General features: G+C 46.0%; 2 protein-coding genes across 8 annotated transcripts in view; both read left to right on the top strand.

Annotated features, from left to right (window-relative positions):
• The window catches only part of HOXC5 (homeobox C5), a 62,121-nt gene extending 53,606 nt beyond the window's left edge, over positions 1-8,515 (top strand). The window contains exon 3 of the mRNA XM_080995062.1: positions 6,053-8,515. The gene's annotated coding sequence lies outside the window, so the exon portion shown is untranslated. The remainder of the gene's footprint in view (positions 1-6,052) is intronic.
• Positions 1-14,976, top strand: part of LOC308471025 (homeobox protein Hox-D3-like) — a 148,676-nt gene that overhangs the window by 71,923 nt on the left and 61,777 nt on the right. The gene's annotated exons all lie outside the window — the stretch shown is intronic.

Below are 14,976 nucleotides of genomic sequence, written 5' to 3'. Positions count from 1 at the left end.
CCAATTCAAGGCACTGGTGTATTTGAGAGCATGCTGTACTGCTTATTAAGATCCAAAGGTGAGTCCTTGTTCAGCATTCCAATAATTAGACAGGTTTGTTCTACAGCCTGTCCAACAGGGCAGGACATTTTCTGCAGTTGCACCCACACCCTGGTATACTATCCCCAGTGAGGCTTGTGTAAGGCTCTCCTTAGGACAACAAGTTTAGACCTTTTGTGTTTGGGAAGGCATTTTTTTTTATTGCTGTGTTCTTAGGGACTGGTTGATTATGTGACTGCCCAATTTGCAGGTTTTATATGACTGTGCTTTTGTTTTTAAGTGCTGTTGGTTTTTATTCCTTATTATCTGTTAGCTACTTTGGGTGCCATTGATGGCACTGACTGTAGTACATAAACATTATTAACAGCCAAGCAGTCAGGGGATCAACAAGGAAAGGTTTCCCCAGCAGTGGATATGCAGTGAGATGAAAATATTTCACCTGCTAAATTTGTGCTTCACGCACAGAAGCTCTTCACCCACCATTCGTAAATGTGTTTTAAGTGTAAAGGTACAACTGAGGATTGTTTACAGATGCACAATAATCCTGGGTGTACACAATGTTCCTTATGGAGTGAGAGACTCAGTGAGATCTAGCATTGTGCTTATTGACAACAGAAGCAAGGGGTTTACTATTAGGGAACTTGTGGTCCTCAAGTGAGATGACTGCTATGTTTTTAACTGTAGTTCCTGACTCTTGGCCATGATGACTGGGGCTGATGGATTATGGATGGTGGTATGGTGGGAAAGGCTGACAGAGTATGGTTCAGGATAGGGTCAACCATGCTCCTCAAATCAGATTATGAGTGTCTCCCAAGGAAGTCAGTGCAGAGATGATTGTGTTATTGCTACTGTTGATTAAATAGCAAGAGTATTATCTGTATGTGTGGTGAGCTAAGCAGGAGACAAGTCTTTATCTCAGAGTTTACAATCAGAACTATGGAGAAGCTCAGTGATTAGGGTGAGCATAACTGAGATCAGTCATTTTAAAAACTAGCAATACTGTACAGTACTATAATTGTCTACCCAGATATAAGTCTCATTGTTTTCAATGAAGTTTGCTCCAAGGAAGAAATGCATTTTTTGAGCCTAAATCCTTGTCATCATAGAACTGCTGCTACACACGATTGTCTCCATGTGAAACCTCTGCATGTCCGCCATAGAATCACTGTATCTTGAAAAAGATTCTGGCTTGCAGTTTGGAGCACACACACACACACACACACACACACACACACTATACACCCCACATATTAGTAAATGCAAAATTTGTGCAAATTCATGTCCTCCCTTTTGGCAATGCAAAGATGGCCACCATATCTGCCTGACATTTCCCTATAATTTTGTTCTACATGGAAGGATCAGTGTGGTGTACAAGTTATCCGGTTGTCATTAGTTTTGAACTTCTCATTGATGAAGTTTGGATAAGCTTCTAAGGAGCCTGGCTCAACAACATCTGGCCTAGAGAAAAGTGGGGAAATGATCTCAGAAATAAGGTAGTGGGAGAGAATGCAATTGTTTTCCCTTGTCTGTTAAGATATGGGCGGCGGGGGGGGGGGGGGTTGACTAAGAGGTTAAACTACAGAAACAGGAATTTCTTTGGGAAAACTTGTGTTTGGGGGTCAATATTTCTGAGCTGCCTTGGAAACCTTCAATTTTCATGATGTTAGCTAGGTGTCCTTAAGGTATGATTTGGGTCAGCGGTGTGGAACCTGTGGCCCTCCTGATGTTGTTGGACCCTAGCCCTCATCAGCCACAGCCAGCATGGCCAGTGGTCAGGGCTGATAGGAGCCACAGCCAACAGGTTCCCAATCCCTGCCTTAAAGGAAGGTGAGACTTGTTCATAGAGGGTGGGTATCAATTGCCATTGGCCATGATACCTAGACAGAACCTCAGTGGATACAGACAATATACATCTTTGAATACGTGATGCTGAAATACACATCAGAGAATGGGCACCACCTTCATGCCCTCCTTGTGAGCTTCCAGAGTTATTTGGTTGGTCTGGAAAGGGAATGCGGAACTAGATGGATGTTCACCATCTGATCTGGCAAGCTTTTAAAATGTTCTTATCTATCAGTGTGTTATTATCTGTGATGAATCTATATGCATTAGAATGAAATTAGAATGAAACACAGTTTGTGTGTGTGTTGTGTAAGGTGGGTTTTCCACTCCCCCCCCTTTCCTTTTGCTATGCCAGTTACAGGTTGAAGGTGTAGCTGAGCGTTCAAGGATTAGACTGTTGAAGGGATCCGTGGTCTTTGGGTCCAAACACACTAGCCCCCTGCCCCAGAATATCCTGTTACCAGAATATCTCGGTGAAGGTGGCGCCTCTACCATTACAGAGCCACTGCTGCCAGATGGAGGTGCTCCTCTTTGCTGATGGAGGCTGGCAGAGAGGCAGCTACACACCATCTACATACAAACAGAAGAATCTGCCTTCCACTGGCTCAGGCCACTGGTCCATCGGGGTCAGTACTGTCCACACAGACTGTCAGCAGCTCTCTGGGGTTTCAGGCACAGTTCTCCCCCAGTCCCACTTGGAGATTCCAGGAGTTGAACCCAAGACCTTCTGAATGCTAAGCAGATGCTCTGCCCACTGAGCTCTGTCCTTTTCCAAATGTGCATGATGTAAGGAAGATTGCTCCTTGAGGCAGCAATCCTGGGTACACTTAGCTGGAACTTACTTTTGGATAGACATGCATGGAATTGTGACATGAACCAGGAAGTCCCTGCTTCCAAGGCAGCCTTCTAGACAATCCACTCTCTCTCCCTGCCCCCCCCCAAATATGTGCTGCAGGGTTAATACCAGCAACTCCTAATAGGGGCAGAATCATATTGTTGGAATGGGTCGTGTAGGGCCATCTAGTCCAACCTCCTGATTTATGCAGGAAATCCAGAGCCAGGGCATCCTCAACAGATAGCTATCCAGCCTTCACTAGAAGAACACCCCTTCCCTCCCTCTGGTAATTGCTTCCATTGTCAAGATGCTCTAACTATCAGTAGGTTTTTCCTAATGTTCAATCTAATGTTAAGGCAGGGATGGGTGGGGGAATTTTTCAGCCAGATGGTCAGATTCCCTTGTGGGCCAGTGAGGGGGTGGGACATGGTAGAATCCTGAGGGCCACATAGAGAACTCTGGGTGCACATTTGGCCCCTGGGTCTGAGGTCCCACATCCCTGTTATGAGAATCGCTGAAGACTTCTGAACACTCCCTAAATAAGGGGTGTTGAATCTGTAGCTCTCCAAATATTTATTTATTTTTTAAAAATGGAACGCCTCATGAATTTGCGTGTCATCCTTACACAAGGGCCATGCTAATCTTCTCTGTATCATTCCAGTTTTAGTATATGTGCTGCCAAAGCAAGCACCTCTCCAAATATTGTTGAGCTCCAATTCCAGCAGTCCCAGCTACTATGGTCAATGTTCATGGATGGTGGGAACTGGAGTTTGAGAACATCTGGAGAGCTGCAGCTTCCCCATCCCATCCCTGCTCTAATGAGTTAAACAAGCATTATTATGTATAGTGCAGTGGTGTATAAGCTGGGTGACTGGGGTGATATCCATTTTCTTCCTGCAAATGATTAAAACAACCCAAACAATGATGATGACATCTGTGAACCCAGAACTAAAACTCTGCACACTTCCAGAGCACTAAAGACTATGGCTCTTCTTTGTATGGTGTTTTTTTTCTTGGCTGAAGTTCAGAATTTGCATCTGGGTATCATCTCCCAACAGATGTGCAAATTTTCTATTTCAAAGCCATTTTGACGCTATTGCTTTGAAAAAGAGCTGCTGCACCTCTTGAGAGTTTAAAATGCTGTAAGGCTTGTTCACACAATCAGAAATACGAAGGGCAGAGTGGACCACTGAAATTTCTTAGGCTGACCTCTGAGATAGGACATAAACCATTCAATGGCCTATAGTTATTACTCACAGATCAAGGTCATTAGTTGGAATATAATGCATTCTCTCTCTCTCTCTCTCTCTCTCTCTCTCTCTCTCTCTCTCTCTTTCTCTCTTTCTCTCTTTCTCTTCCTCTCATTTTTAAACTAGTATGGCTTGCCTTGAGTGATGTGAGAGGAGATCTCCCCTCCCCTTGAACACTATCAACCAAATGGTTGCATCATTTTACTGCCATCTATTTGTGCTTACTTTCTTATTTGAACCTGCTTGGCCCTGCTCTCCTAACAATGCATCTTTACCTTTCTCTGTTGGATTAAAGGAATGTTTTCAAAAGGGCTAATGCATGGCTGTACAGTGGTACCTCAGGTTACATACGCTTCAGGTTACAGACTCCACTCAGAAATAGTACCTCGGGTTAAGAACTTTGCTTCAGGCTGAGAACAGAAATCGTGCTCTGGCGGCGCGGCGGCAGCAGGAGGCCCCATTAGCTAAAGTGGTGCTTCAGGTTAAGAACAGTTTCAGGTTAAGAACGGACCTCTGGAATGAATTAAGTACTTAACCCAAGGTACCACTGTATTCAAAAAGATCACACTACCTGATTATCATTTAGATTGAAGGGGATTCATAAAACCTACCATCCTATCACATCATGATTTTATTTTGCAGTTACCTGGCTGTTCCTTTTAGAGTGGCATTGGATAGATGAACTGCATTTGTATGTTATGTACCTTCCTCAAAGTCACTCAGTGTAGAATATATGGGGTTACTCCCACTTTATCCTGTGCCATGCACAGGTTGAGAGACAGTGGCTGCCACACAGCTAACCAGTGACCTTCATAGTAGAGCAATTATTTGAATGCAGCCCTCCCTGTCACTTTCTCTACCCACTACATTGTTGTTGTTGTTTAGTCGTTTAGTCGTGTCCAACTCTTCGTGACCCCATGGACCAGAGCACACCAGGCACTCCTGTCTTCCACTGCCTCGTGCAGTTTGGTCAAACTCATGTTGGTAGCTTCAAGAACACTGTCCAACCATCTCGTCCTCTGTCGTTCCCTTCTCCTTGTGCCCTCAATCTTTCCCAACGTCAGGATCTTTTCCAGGGAGTCTTCTCTTCTCATGAGGTGGCCAAAGTATTGGAGCCTCAGCTTCAGGATCTGTCCTTCCAGTGAGCACCCAGGGTTGATTTCCTTAAGAATGGATAGGTTTGATCTTCTTGCAGTCCATGGGACTCTCAGGCGTCTCCTCCAGCACCATAATTCAAAAGCATCAATTCTTCGGCGATCAGCTTTCTTGATGGTCCAGCTCTCACTTCAATACATCACTACATACATACATCTCCTTCATAGATCACTGCCTTGTCATGGTGAAGGGGCTTGAATAACTCAGAGAAACTATGAGCTATGCTGTGCAGGGCCACCCAAGATGGACAGGTCATAGTGGAGAGTTTTGACTAAACGTGATCCACCTGGAGCAGGAACTGGCAAGCCACTCCAGTATCCCTGCCAAGAAAACTCCATGAACAAAGACCCACTACATTTCACAATCAGTTGTATGACCACAACAAACCACACCGAGCCTTCCCCAGAGGGTGACACGGTTACTCACTGCTGGGGTGGCCCGATAAAATCAAGGAAACCACTATTAGTTATAACAGAAGAGGGAATCTCCGCAGATTTAGCCTGATTTCATTTTCACTGGGTCCCTCTTAGTCACTGCATATTGGGAAAATTAGCTGTACAGTACAAAGTATCCTTTTCCAGTGCAGTCATACTACTGCATCTGTTTCTAGCTCAGTGGGTAGAGCATGAGACTCTTAATCTCAGGATCATTGGTTCTTGCCCCACATTGGGCAAACGTATCCTGCATTGCAGGGGGTTGAACAAGATGACTCTTGGGTTCCCTTCCAACTCTAAAAATCTGTGATTCTAGGAAGAGGCATACACTGTGAAAGTGCTGCAGTTGTGCTATGCGGGCAGCAAGAGACCCCAGTCATGTATGCAGAGATCTGCTTACAAGTTTTACAGTGAACACATACTATTTAGAAGGCTTTCTAACACATCAGCCCAACTTCATTCTTCTTATAAACCAGATATATTATCCCTGATTACAGGGAGCTGCTGAGACGCCCAAGGGAAGTCCGTGCAGTGGCTGCGGGTGACTACCAAGAGCCAGAGCTTCAACCCCAGGAGAATCGTGGACCTGTTACTTATCGACCGGCTAGTCCAACGAGAGTCTGCTTGTCAGAAGGCTATTGGGAGCCTAGGATGTCAGCTCAACAGTACGAAGAGGAGGAGGACTATGGGCCACGCTCCGGACCCTCTTGCTTGAATGGGGAGAAGGAACCTCAGCGTCTGGAGGGACAAGCACCGAGTTATCACCCCGCCCCGAGGTACAGCCATGACCAGGAGCTGCAAGATGTGGGCCTGAGATGCGCGACTCGTGAGTTTAGCATATGGGATTTGGATTTTCGCCTCTTCCCTGCTTATAAACCTCCCATGGACGTTTTGTATTATTTTACATTGTTTGAACTGAGTTGTCGAGAATTGGGAGTTCCCCCAAGATTGTATATGATCATTCTGAGAGCCCTAGTCAGTGGAGAACTGGCTGATTTAATGGGACAGGTATCCTTATCATATCCTTATCATATGGACTATGAACATTATAAGCACCTTGCTTTGCAAATATATGGTCAGAGGGCTGAGAGCTATAGGCAGGCTTTCCGAAAGGTTGATAAAGCTGCCTCAGCTGAAAGCCTGACCCTCGTTGCTGCTAAAATGACACAGAATTTTGAATTGTGGATGTCTGCAGCGGATGTAACTACCTTTGAAGGGTTGAAACAATTGATGCTCAAAGAACAGTTTAACCGCCTTTTGCCTGCGGAATTGGCAAGCTTGGTTGCGGACCAAAGCCCTGCTACTATTGAGCAAGCCGTACAGTTTGCTGAAACTTTTAGGCTCAACAGGTCTCATCTGGGAAACAAAAGCCAGCCGGTTGGGAATCGACTGAAGGCTCTGGGATCGAAAGGGAGGTCTGCCTTTCAGCCCAAGGAACCATGGAAAAGTATCCCTGCTGTTTCGGAAGATCTTGGGTCTTCCGCTGCGTTGAGGGATTTGTGATTGTTTGAAGCTGAGCAGATATCTGATCCCTCCTTGCAAGCTTGCTGGGATGCTGTGGAGAGCCCTCCCCAAGGAAAGAGGCAAGTCCACTTCTTGCATGAAAAGGGGCTCTTGTACAGACAGTTCTGGCCAAAGAAGATCAAAGACAAAGACGTTGTTTTGCAGCTGGTGGTTCCTGGGTCAAGGCAACCTAAGATACTGGACTTAGCCCATCATGATGGTCTGGCAGGCCACTTGGGGGTACAGAAGACCCTGGAACGCATCAGCCGGTACTTTTACTGGCCTGATGTGCACCAAAGTGTAAAGAACTTTGTACGCTCTTGTGTTGTGTGTCAAAAAATAGGGAATGATAAAGACAGCATGCCTAATACCTTACAGAGTGTACCTCTTGACGCAAATGTTTTGGAAAAATGGGGAATAGACTTGGTGGGCCCCCTGCAGAAAACCCGTGCTGGGAAGCAGTATGTTTGTGTAATAATTGATTATGCCTCTAGATATGTTTGGGCTACAAGCTTGCCCAATACTTCTGCCCAAAATCTTGCAAAACTTTGGTTTTGGCCTTTGGTTCTTTGGGGATACCTAAGGTTCTAGTGAGTGACCTGGGAACCAATGTATTGGCTTAGCTAACTCAGAAGGTTTTGCAGCTGGCAAAGATCCACCATGACACTAGTATTACATATCAGCACCAGGGAAATGGGCTTATAAAAAGAGTTCAGAAAACTCTTGTGCAGATGTTGCGGAAGTGTGCCCTGGCCCATGGGTCTAGCTGGGATCAAGATCTGCCTTTAGTTGTTTCTGCTTACAATGATGCTTATAAAGGAGTCTAGGGTTTGCGCCCAACCAATTGATTTTTGGTCAACTCTTGAATACTCCTCTGTCCATGCTCTGGAGGGAGTGGGAGGGGTTGGAGGAGGAGATTAAGGTACCTTCTGTGTCTGAGTATTTTGCTAACCTGAAGCAGACGTTGTCTGACATCTGGCAACTTGCCAAGGAGAATTTGGAGGGCGCTCGGTTGGAACAGAAACGTTGTTATGATCTGAAGGCGGTGACAAAAAGTTTTGAAGTGGGAGATCAGGTTTTAGTGTGGAAACCCACGCGACCCCACAAACTGGTAGTCAAATGGCATGGGCCTGGGATAGTGAAGGCCAAGTTGAGCTCTGTGCGCTATCTGGTGGAATGCCAGGAGCTGCATGATGGATCAAGAGAATATCATGCCAATTCTTTGAAAAGGTACCTTGAATCTGAGCTTTCTGTGTTGTCCATCTCTGGAGGTCGAGAGGAGGTGCCTACAGCCCCTAAAGACCTCTTGGAGGAATAAAAACAGGCTGGAAGTACAATCATACCTTGGGCTACAGTCGCTTCAGGTTGCCGCTTTTGGGGTTGCGGACTGCCGAAACCTGGAAGTACTGGAACAGATTACTTCCAGGTTTCGGCAGTCACGCATGCGCAGAAGAGCTAAATGGCTTTGCGCATGTGCAGAAGCATCGAATCACAACCTGCGCATGCGCAGATGCAGGTTGCGAATGCTGCAGGTTGCGAATGTGCATCCCGCACGGATCACGTTCGCAACCCGAGCGTCCACTGTATCTCGGATGTGTTACGCTTCCCTACCTTGTACGAACAACAGGCTAGGGGGCTCTTTGATGTTCTACAGTCTTCTGACCGTACTTTCAGTACTAAACCAGGGAGGACTCATTTGATGCAGCACCATTTTAACAATGGTGAAGCTGCACCTATTCCATCACGGCCTTATAGGGTCAGTGAAGCTCATGCCCGAAGCATCGAGGCTGAATTGTGGGAAATGCTTGATTTGGGAGTTATAGAGCCCAGTAAGAGTGCCTGGGCCTCTCCCATCGTTTTGGTCCCTAAGGCTTATTCCACCATTCGTTTTGGTGTGGATTATTGGCATATTAATTCTGTGACCTTCCCTGATGTTTGTCCCTTGCCCAGAATTGACACCCTGATTGAAAAGCTAGGGAGAGCAAAGTTCATCACGGTGCTGGATTTGACCAAAGGATTTTGGCAAATTCCTTTGTCCTCTGAGGTGTCAGAAAAATCTGCCTTTGTTACCCATGTGGGTCTAGATCAATTTAAGGTGTTACCTTTTGGATTGCGCAATGCGCCCGTGGCATTCCAGCGACTGATTAATTCTCTGACACATGATGTGAGCGATTTTTGTTGTGCCTACTTAGATGATCTGGCTATCTTTTCTAATTCCTGGGGGGGGGGGGAGCATCTTAGGCATGTGCAGAGTGTTTTGTCACGGCTACAGGAAGCCAACCTGACGGTGAAGATCTCCAAGTGTCAGTTTGCTCAAGGAGAGGTGATTTATTTGGGGTTTAGGGTGGGGTCTGGAAATATCAAATCCCTGGAGGCCAAGGTCCAGCGTGTACAGAAATGGCCTCACCCTCAGACAAAAGGGGAATGTGCAGTCCTTTATTGGGCTAGTGAATTATTATCGAAGGTTTATTAACCATTTTGCAACCCTTGCCACCCCTTTGACGAATTTGTGTAAGAAATCTCTGCCTGATAAGGTGACCTGGACTGAGGAGTGTCAGCGTGCTTTTGAAATGTTAAAGCAGTCATTAGTGAGCTCAACGGTGATGCTTGCGCCCAACCCTTTGTAGTACAGACAGACGCTAGCCAAACAGGATTAGGGGGTGTACAGCTTCAGCAAGATGAGGAAAGAACCTGGTGTTCAGTTGTGTATTTGAGCAAAAAGTTGTTACCACGTGAGCAGAATTATTCCACTGTCGAAAAAGAATGTCTTACTTTGGTTTGGGCTTTGGTCAAACTCCACCCCTAACTTGTGGGGGAATAATTTTGAAGTCCAAACTGACCATTCACCTTTGTGCTGGTTAGAAAGAGTGAAACACACTAACCAGAAGTTACTCAGATGGAGTCTGACCCTGCAAGACTATCAGTTCACAGTTTCTCATATACCTGGGAAAATGAACCTAGTCGCAGACACCCTGTCCTGCTTGTACCTGTCTGTGGAGTGAGTTGCTATTTTAGAGGTACAGTGGTACCTCTGGATGCGAACGGGATCCGTTCCGGAGCCCCGTTTGCATCCTGAGCAGAACGCAACCCACATCTGCGTGTCTGCACGTCTGTGCGTCGTGACTTGCCGTTTCTGATGTCATTTTGAGCGTCTGCACATGCGCGAGCGGCGAAACCCGGAAGTAACCTGTTCCGTTACTTCCAGGTCACCAGGGAACGCAACCTGAAAATGCTCAACCTGAAGCGTCTTTAACCCGAGGTATGACTGTACTAAATGCCCCAGATTGGTTGGAACTACCTCAATTGTGTAAATAGTACTGATAAAATTTAGGGGCTTAACCCTTTACGGTAATTTCATCTTAGAGGGGAGGGTGTAGTGAAGTTGGGAAATCTTGGTATGTCAAATGCTGGTTCACGCAGGAGTGAGGCATTGTGGGAGAGATAAAACTGTGGCCTTCTGGGGAATGGGTATCTGGTCTTTTTAAACGTAAAACTCCCTGTCTCTAGAGGTGTGAGTCAATTACATCTTGACTCTAGGCAGGATGAGATGTTATCTGATTTGTAGACCCTGGCGCAGCTGGGGGTCTGAGTATGGATTGGGTTGTAAAAAGGTACAGGAGGCTATCAAGTAATATACAACTTGGGAGCCTGGTACATGAAAGAGAGGCCTGGGAACAGAGGGAACAGCCTTTTGATCTCATGGTCTCTGAGTCTAAACAAAGTTCAGCTGTGCCGGTCTCCTGACAATCAGAAGTTATAGTCTCATCATACAGCCATTGGTAAATTGGTAATTGACCTAAAGAAATGATTGGTCTCTAACCTGTCCTCCACTTGGGTTTTCAAGGATAAAGGATTTGGGAATTCAGATGCAAATTGCAGAACATCTTGCCCTGGTATTTTGCCTCTTGACTACTCGCTGTGTTTTGAACTATTGTTGCTGTGTGAGTATGGTTTTAGCTAGTTATATTTTACAATGTTTTTATTTTTTGTTTGTAACCTTCTAAGAAATGTGCAACTTTTTGAGTGGCTTTTTCAATAAACTTGGAAATGGACGTTTTGTCTTTTGTACTCTGTGCCTTTGCTTGGGGAAGCTAAATGGGTGCCTTATCGTTTGGACACCTACCTGTTGAATTTCTGTCTGCGTCACGGTAAAGTGACTCAGGGTTGGGCAAACTTGGTAAATATCGAAGGGGGGTTCTCCTTCTTGAACCCCATTCAAGGGTGGTCCAGGAAAGGAGGTGGGGGCAGCTTTACTGTTTGGCTTGTGATTTGCAACAACTAGCGACCTCTCCCCCTTCCTGGCCAAGTCCTGCTGGTGTCTAGCAAGAATGGTCAGGGGTGTGTGGATAGTCCCACTCACTACTAATATGAATTAGAAGGGGGGGAAATATTGAAATTAATTGGGCCAATTAAAAGAAATATCTGAGATGCTTCAAGTGTACTCCTAAATGTGTAAAGTGTGGGCGCAATAGGGATCATACAAGCACACTTGACAGGGAGCTGGTAGCGGCTGCAGGTGTCGCCTGGGTGCCAAACCTGCATTTGTTGCCATGCAATGTGTGGTCGTGGCCCACAGGGACAGAGGAATACAACTTTCAGTTAGGTTTGCTGAAGGAAAGTGTCTTATAATAGTGTCTTCTCCCTTACAGACTTTCCCGTACTCTGAGATCTGACAGGGATGTCCTTTGATGGTCCCACATCATCCTGAAATTAGATATGCGGTGAGGCAGGAAAGGCCATCCTCAGTACAGGAGACCCAACTCTGTAATGACCTCTCTTTACAAAACTGAGTAGTGCCAACTCTTCTAAGTTTTCATTACCAATTAAAAATGTATTTATTCACCTAGGCCTTGGGGTGACCTGTTGACCACTTATGTCTACTGTTTCTTGTTACCTATCTTTTTTGGGGGGGTGTATGGGGTGTTAAGGGACGCGGGTAGCGCTGTGGGTTCAACCACAGAGCCAAGACTTGCTGATCAGAAGGTCGGCAGTTCGAATCCCTGTGACGGGGTGAGCTCCCGTTGCTCGGTCCCAGCTCCTGCCAACCTAGCAGTTCGAAAGCATGTCAAAGTGCAAGTAGATAAATAGGCACCGCTCCGGTGGGAAGGTAAACAGCATTAAGGTGCACTGCTCTGGTTCACCAGAAGCAGCTTAGTCATGCTGGCCACATGACCCGGAAGCTGTACGCCGGCTCTCTCGGCCAATAAAGCGAGATGAGCGCCGCAACCCCAGAGTCAGCCACGACTGGACCTAATGGTCAGGGGTCCCTTTACTCTTTACGTTTATGGGGTGTTAGAGGAGGGGTAGAACCTCTGGTGAGGTACATGTCATCCTCCTTCTGAGGTAGATCCATCTTTGGTCCCCACCCTGCACTCAGCTCTCACCTGTGGCTCCTAGAAGCTGTCAGCATGCGACAGCGGCCACACCCCAGGAACAGCTTTGACCGGCTGGCTAAACTAGGTGAGGGTAGCTGACGGGTCTCAAACCCTTGGTGAGTTAGGGACGTTCCTTGCATGCCAAGACAGGCTCTGGTGGAGTGAGCGGTTGAGACCAATTGTGGGTCTAACAGTCAAGAAGGCAGTTTCTGCACGTGCTGTACAGGGAAGTGAGGGGCAGATGGGGCTTGTCAACCTGGGAAGGTAGCCCATTTGGAGAAGGACAACTCTGATCCTAAACTGCTGCTGCCTTACAGGATATCTCTGGGAGAAGAAAAGGCTAGGGAGTAAATTCTGCACAAACCTGGAGTGGAGTCTCTAAGGCAGTTAGATGGCATCTTGTATGCCTCCTTTTGGCAACTCTGGCAGCCAAGCTGGTGCCAAACAAATTGTTCTGGTTTCCTTTGGACCACATCAGCAAGGCCAGGGGCAGGCAACCTAATCACTTTCTCAATCCGACCTGCGGACGGTCCGGCAATCAGCGTGTTTTTACATGAGTAGGATGTGTGCTTTTATTTAAAATGCATCTCAGGGTTATTTGTGGGGCATAGGAATTCGTTCATCCCCCCCCCCAAAAAAATAGTCCGGCCCACCACATGGTCTGAGGGACAGTGGACCGGCCCACGGCTGGAAAAGGTTGCTGACCCCTGAGCAAGGCCAAGAGGGGGGTCTTGTCGCCTGGGCAGCCCAGGGCCTCCATATAGGGAAAGTCCGTTTGGTGCTGCTAACATAGCAGTTTGACTTCACACTCCATTTTCTCTTGAGAAAGATGGATGCCAACAACCTATCTTTTATTGTTGGTTATGTATTTTACCAGCAATTATAACTCACTCTCGGATCATCTTGCAAGACAAAGAGCAGGACAGAAATATCGTAAGTAAATAAATAATAGGCGATAGCTTCCTTGTGCAAGTAGGCCTGGTTTCTTATCTACTATGCATATTCAGATAAACCCATCCCTCAAGAGACCACGAGTTTAAGAAGGTGAAATGCGGGACTGGAAGAATAGGGTCTAGAGTGGGGAAATCAGTAGGAGTCTACTAAAAAATGACTACAAGGTGATTGCCTCAAACACATGATCAAGTAGTCTCATTGGCTTCTGTCCAGGAAAAGTACTTAAGTATCCAAGGATGAAAGTAATCCTATCTGAAGTCATCAAAGTATTAGGAGCACCTGCTTAAGTCCCACTGGTCTCTGTGACATTTAATCACTTGATCAAAGTTAAAGCACGTGATTAAGAGGGCTTTGTTGAAAAGGGGTTGAATTTAAGCAGGTGCTTAAATTCAACACCCATGTTGAAGAACTCTGATGGAGTATAATTAGGTGGGAGGAGGGAGTGGAGGTGGGGTGGGGGGAGAAGGAGATGATGGTAGCAGCCACTTCCTGGCAAATGACTTTAAAGCACTTGACATCCCTCCCAGCAGACTTATCTTATGCTTCAAAATATATAATGGAAAGGCAAGGAAAAGAATACTGTCTATGGCAGGAAGAATGTAGAAGCCATGCAACAGATATTGGGCTCATCTCCTCTGCCCCTCTCCCTTCCTACAATGGAAAGAAAGAAAGAAAGAAAGAAAGAGTATCATTATGGCACTGAGCTTGAATTGGTGGGCTGTTACGAACCTCAGCTTGGTCATGTTTAGGTGGATAAATCAGACGCAAAAGCAACACCACATTTTTCTGTTCTTTTTTCAGAAAATGAGAGAGTCAGGGAGAGGAAGGAGGAGAAGGAAAAACTAAGGGCCTGTTTGCACTGTATTTATCTATTTTATAGCAATTTAACTGTTGCCCTGACTTCCCACAATCCTGGGAATTGTAGTTTGGTGACGTAAGTTGCTCACAAAGAATCAAATTGTAGTTTGTGGAGGCTTCTCATAGAGATCCCTTCTTATAATTTTGGGGCACTGATCTTCAAATGGTGGGTCGGGACCCACTAGTGGGTCATAGCCTGATCCAAACTGGGTTACAGCAGGAGCGAATATATGGTAGAAGATTAAGAAATGGATCCCCAAATGCACAATAGGGTTAAATGTAGGTCCTGGGTCTGAAACGGTTGAAGATACATGTTCTAAGATTCCCTGGGAGAAGGAAGGGGCACAACTATTAAACTAGTTAAAGTCTGAGATGCCTGTACATACACATTATGTGAGCCAGTGTGTGGTGCAGTGGTTAGAGAGTTGGACTAGCACATGGGAGACTAGGGTTCAAATCTTGGTCATGAAGCTCAGTGGGTAACCTTGAGCCAGACACTGCCTCTCAGCCTACTCTACCTCACAAGATTCAATGAGGAGTGTGCACCACCTTGAGCTCTTTGGAGAAAAGGTGAGATATACTGGGAAATGCAATTAATAATCGGCATTAGCTTCTTATAGTAATAGTAAACTCAATTATATGAGTGTGGATCTTCATGTAGCCAAAATGACAGTATTGAGACACAGGTGGGAGGTATCACCAGACTTCAGGGTAGTCCAAGGTTTGGAGCT

This window comes from Podarcis pityusensis, assembly GCF_964106645.2.
Source record: "Podarcis pityusensis genome assembly, chromosome: 2".
Taxonomy (NCBI): Eukaryota; Metazoa; Chordata; class Lepidosauria; order Squamata; family Lacertidae; genus Podarcis; species Podarcis pityusensis.
The sequence above is the reverse complement of the archived record's forward strand: the minus strand, read 5'-3'. Positions and strand labels throughout refer to the sequence as shown.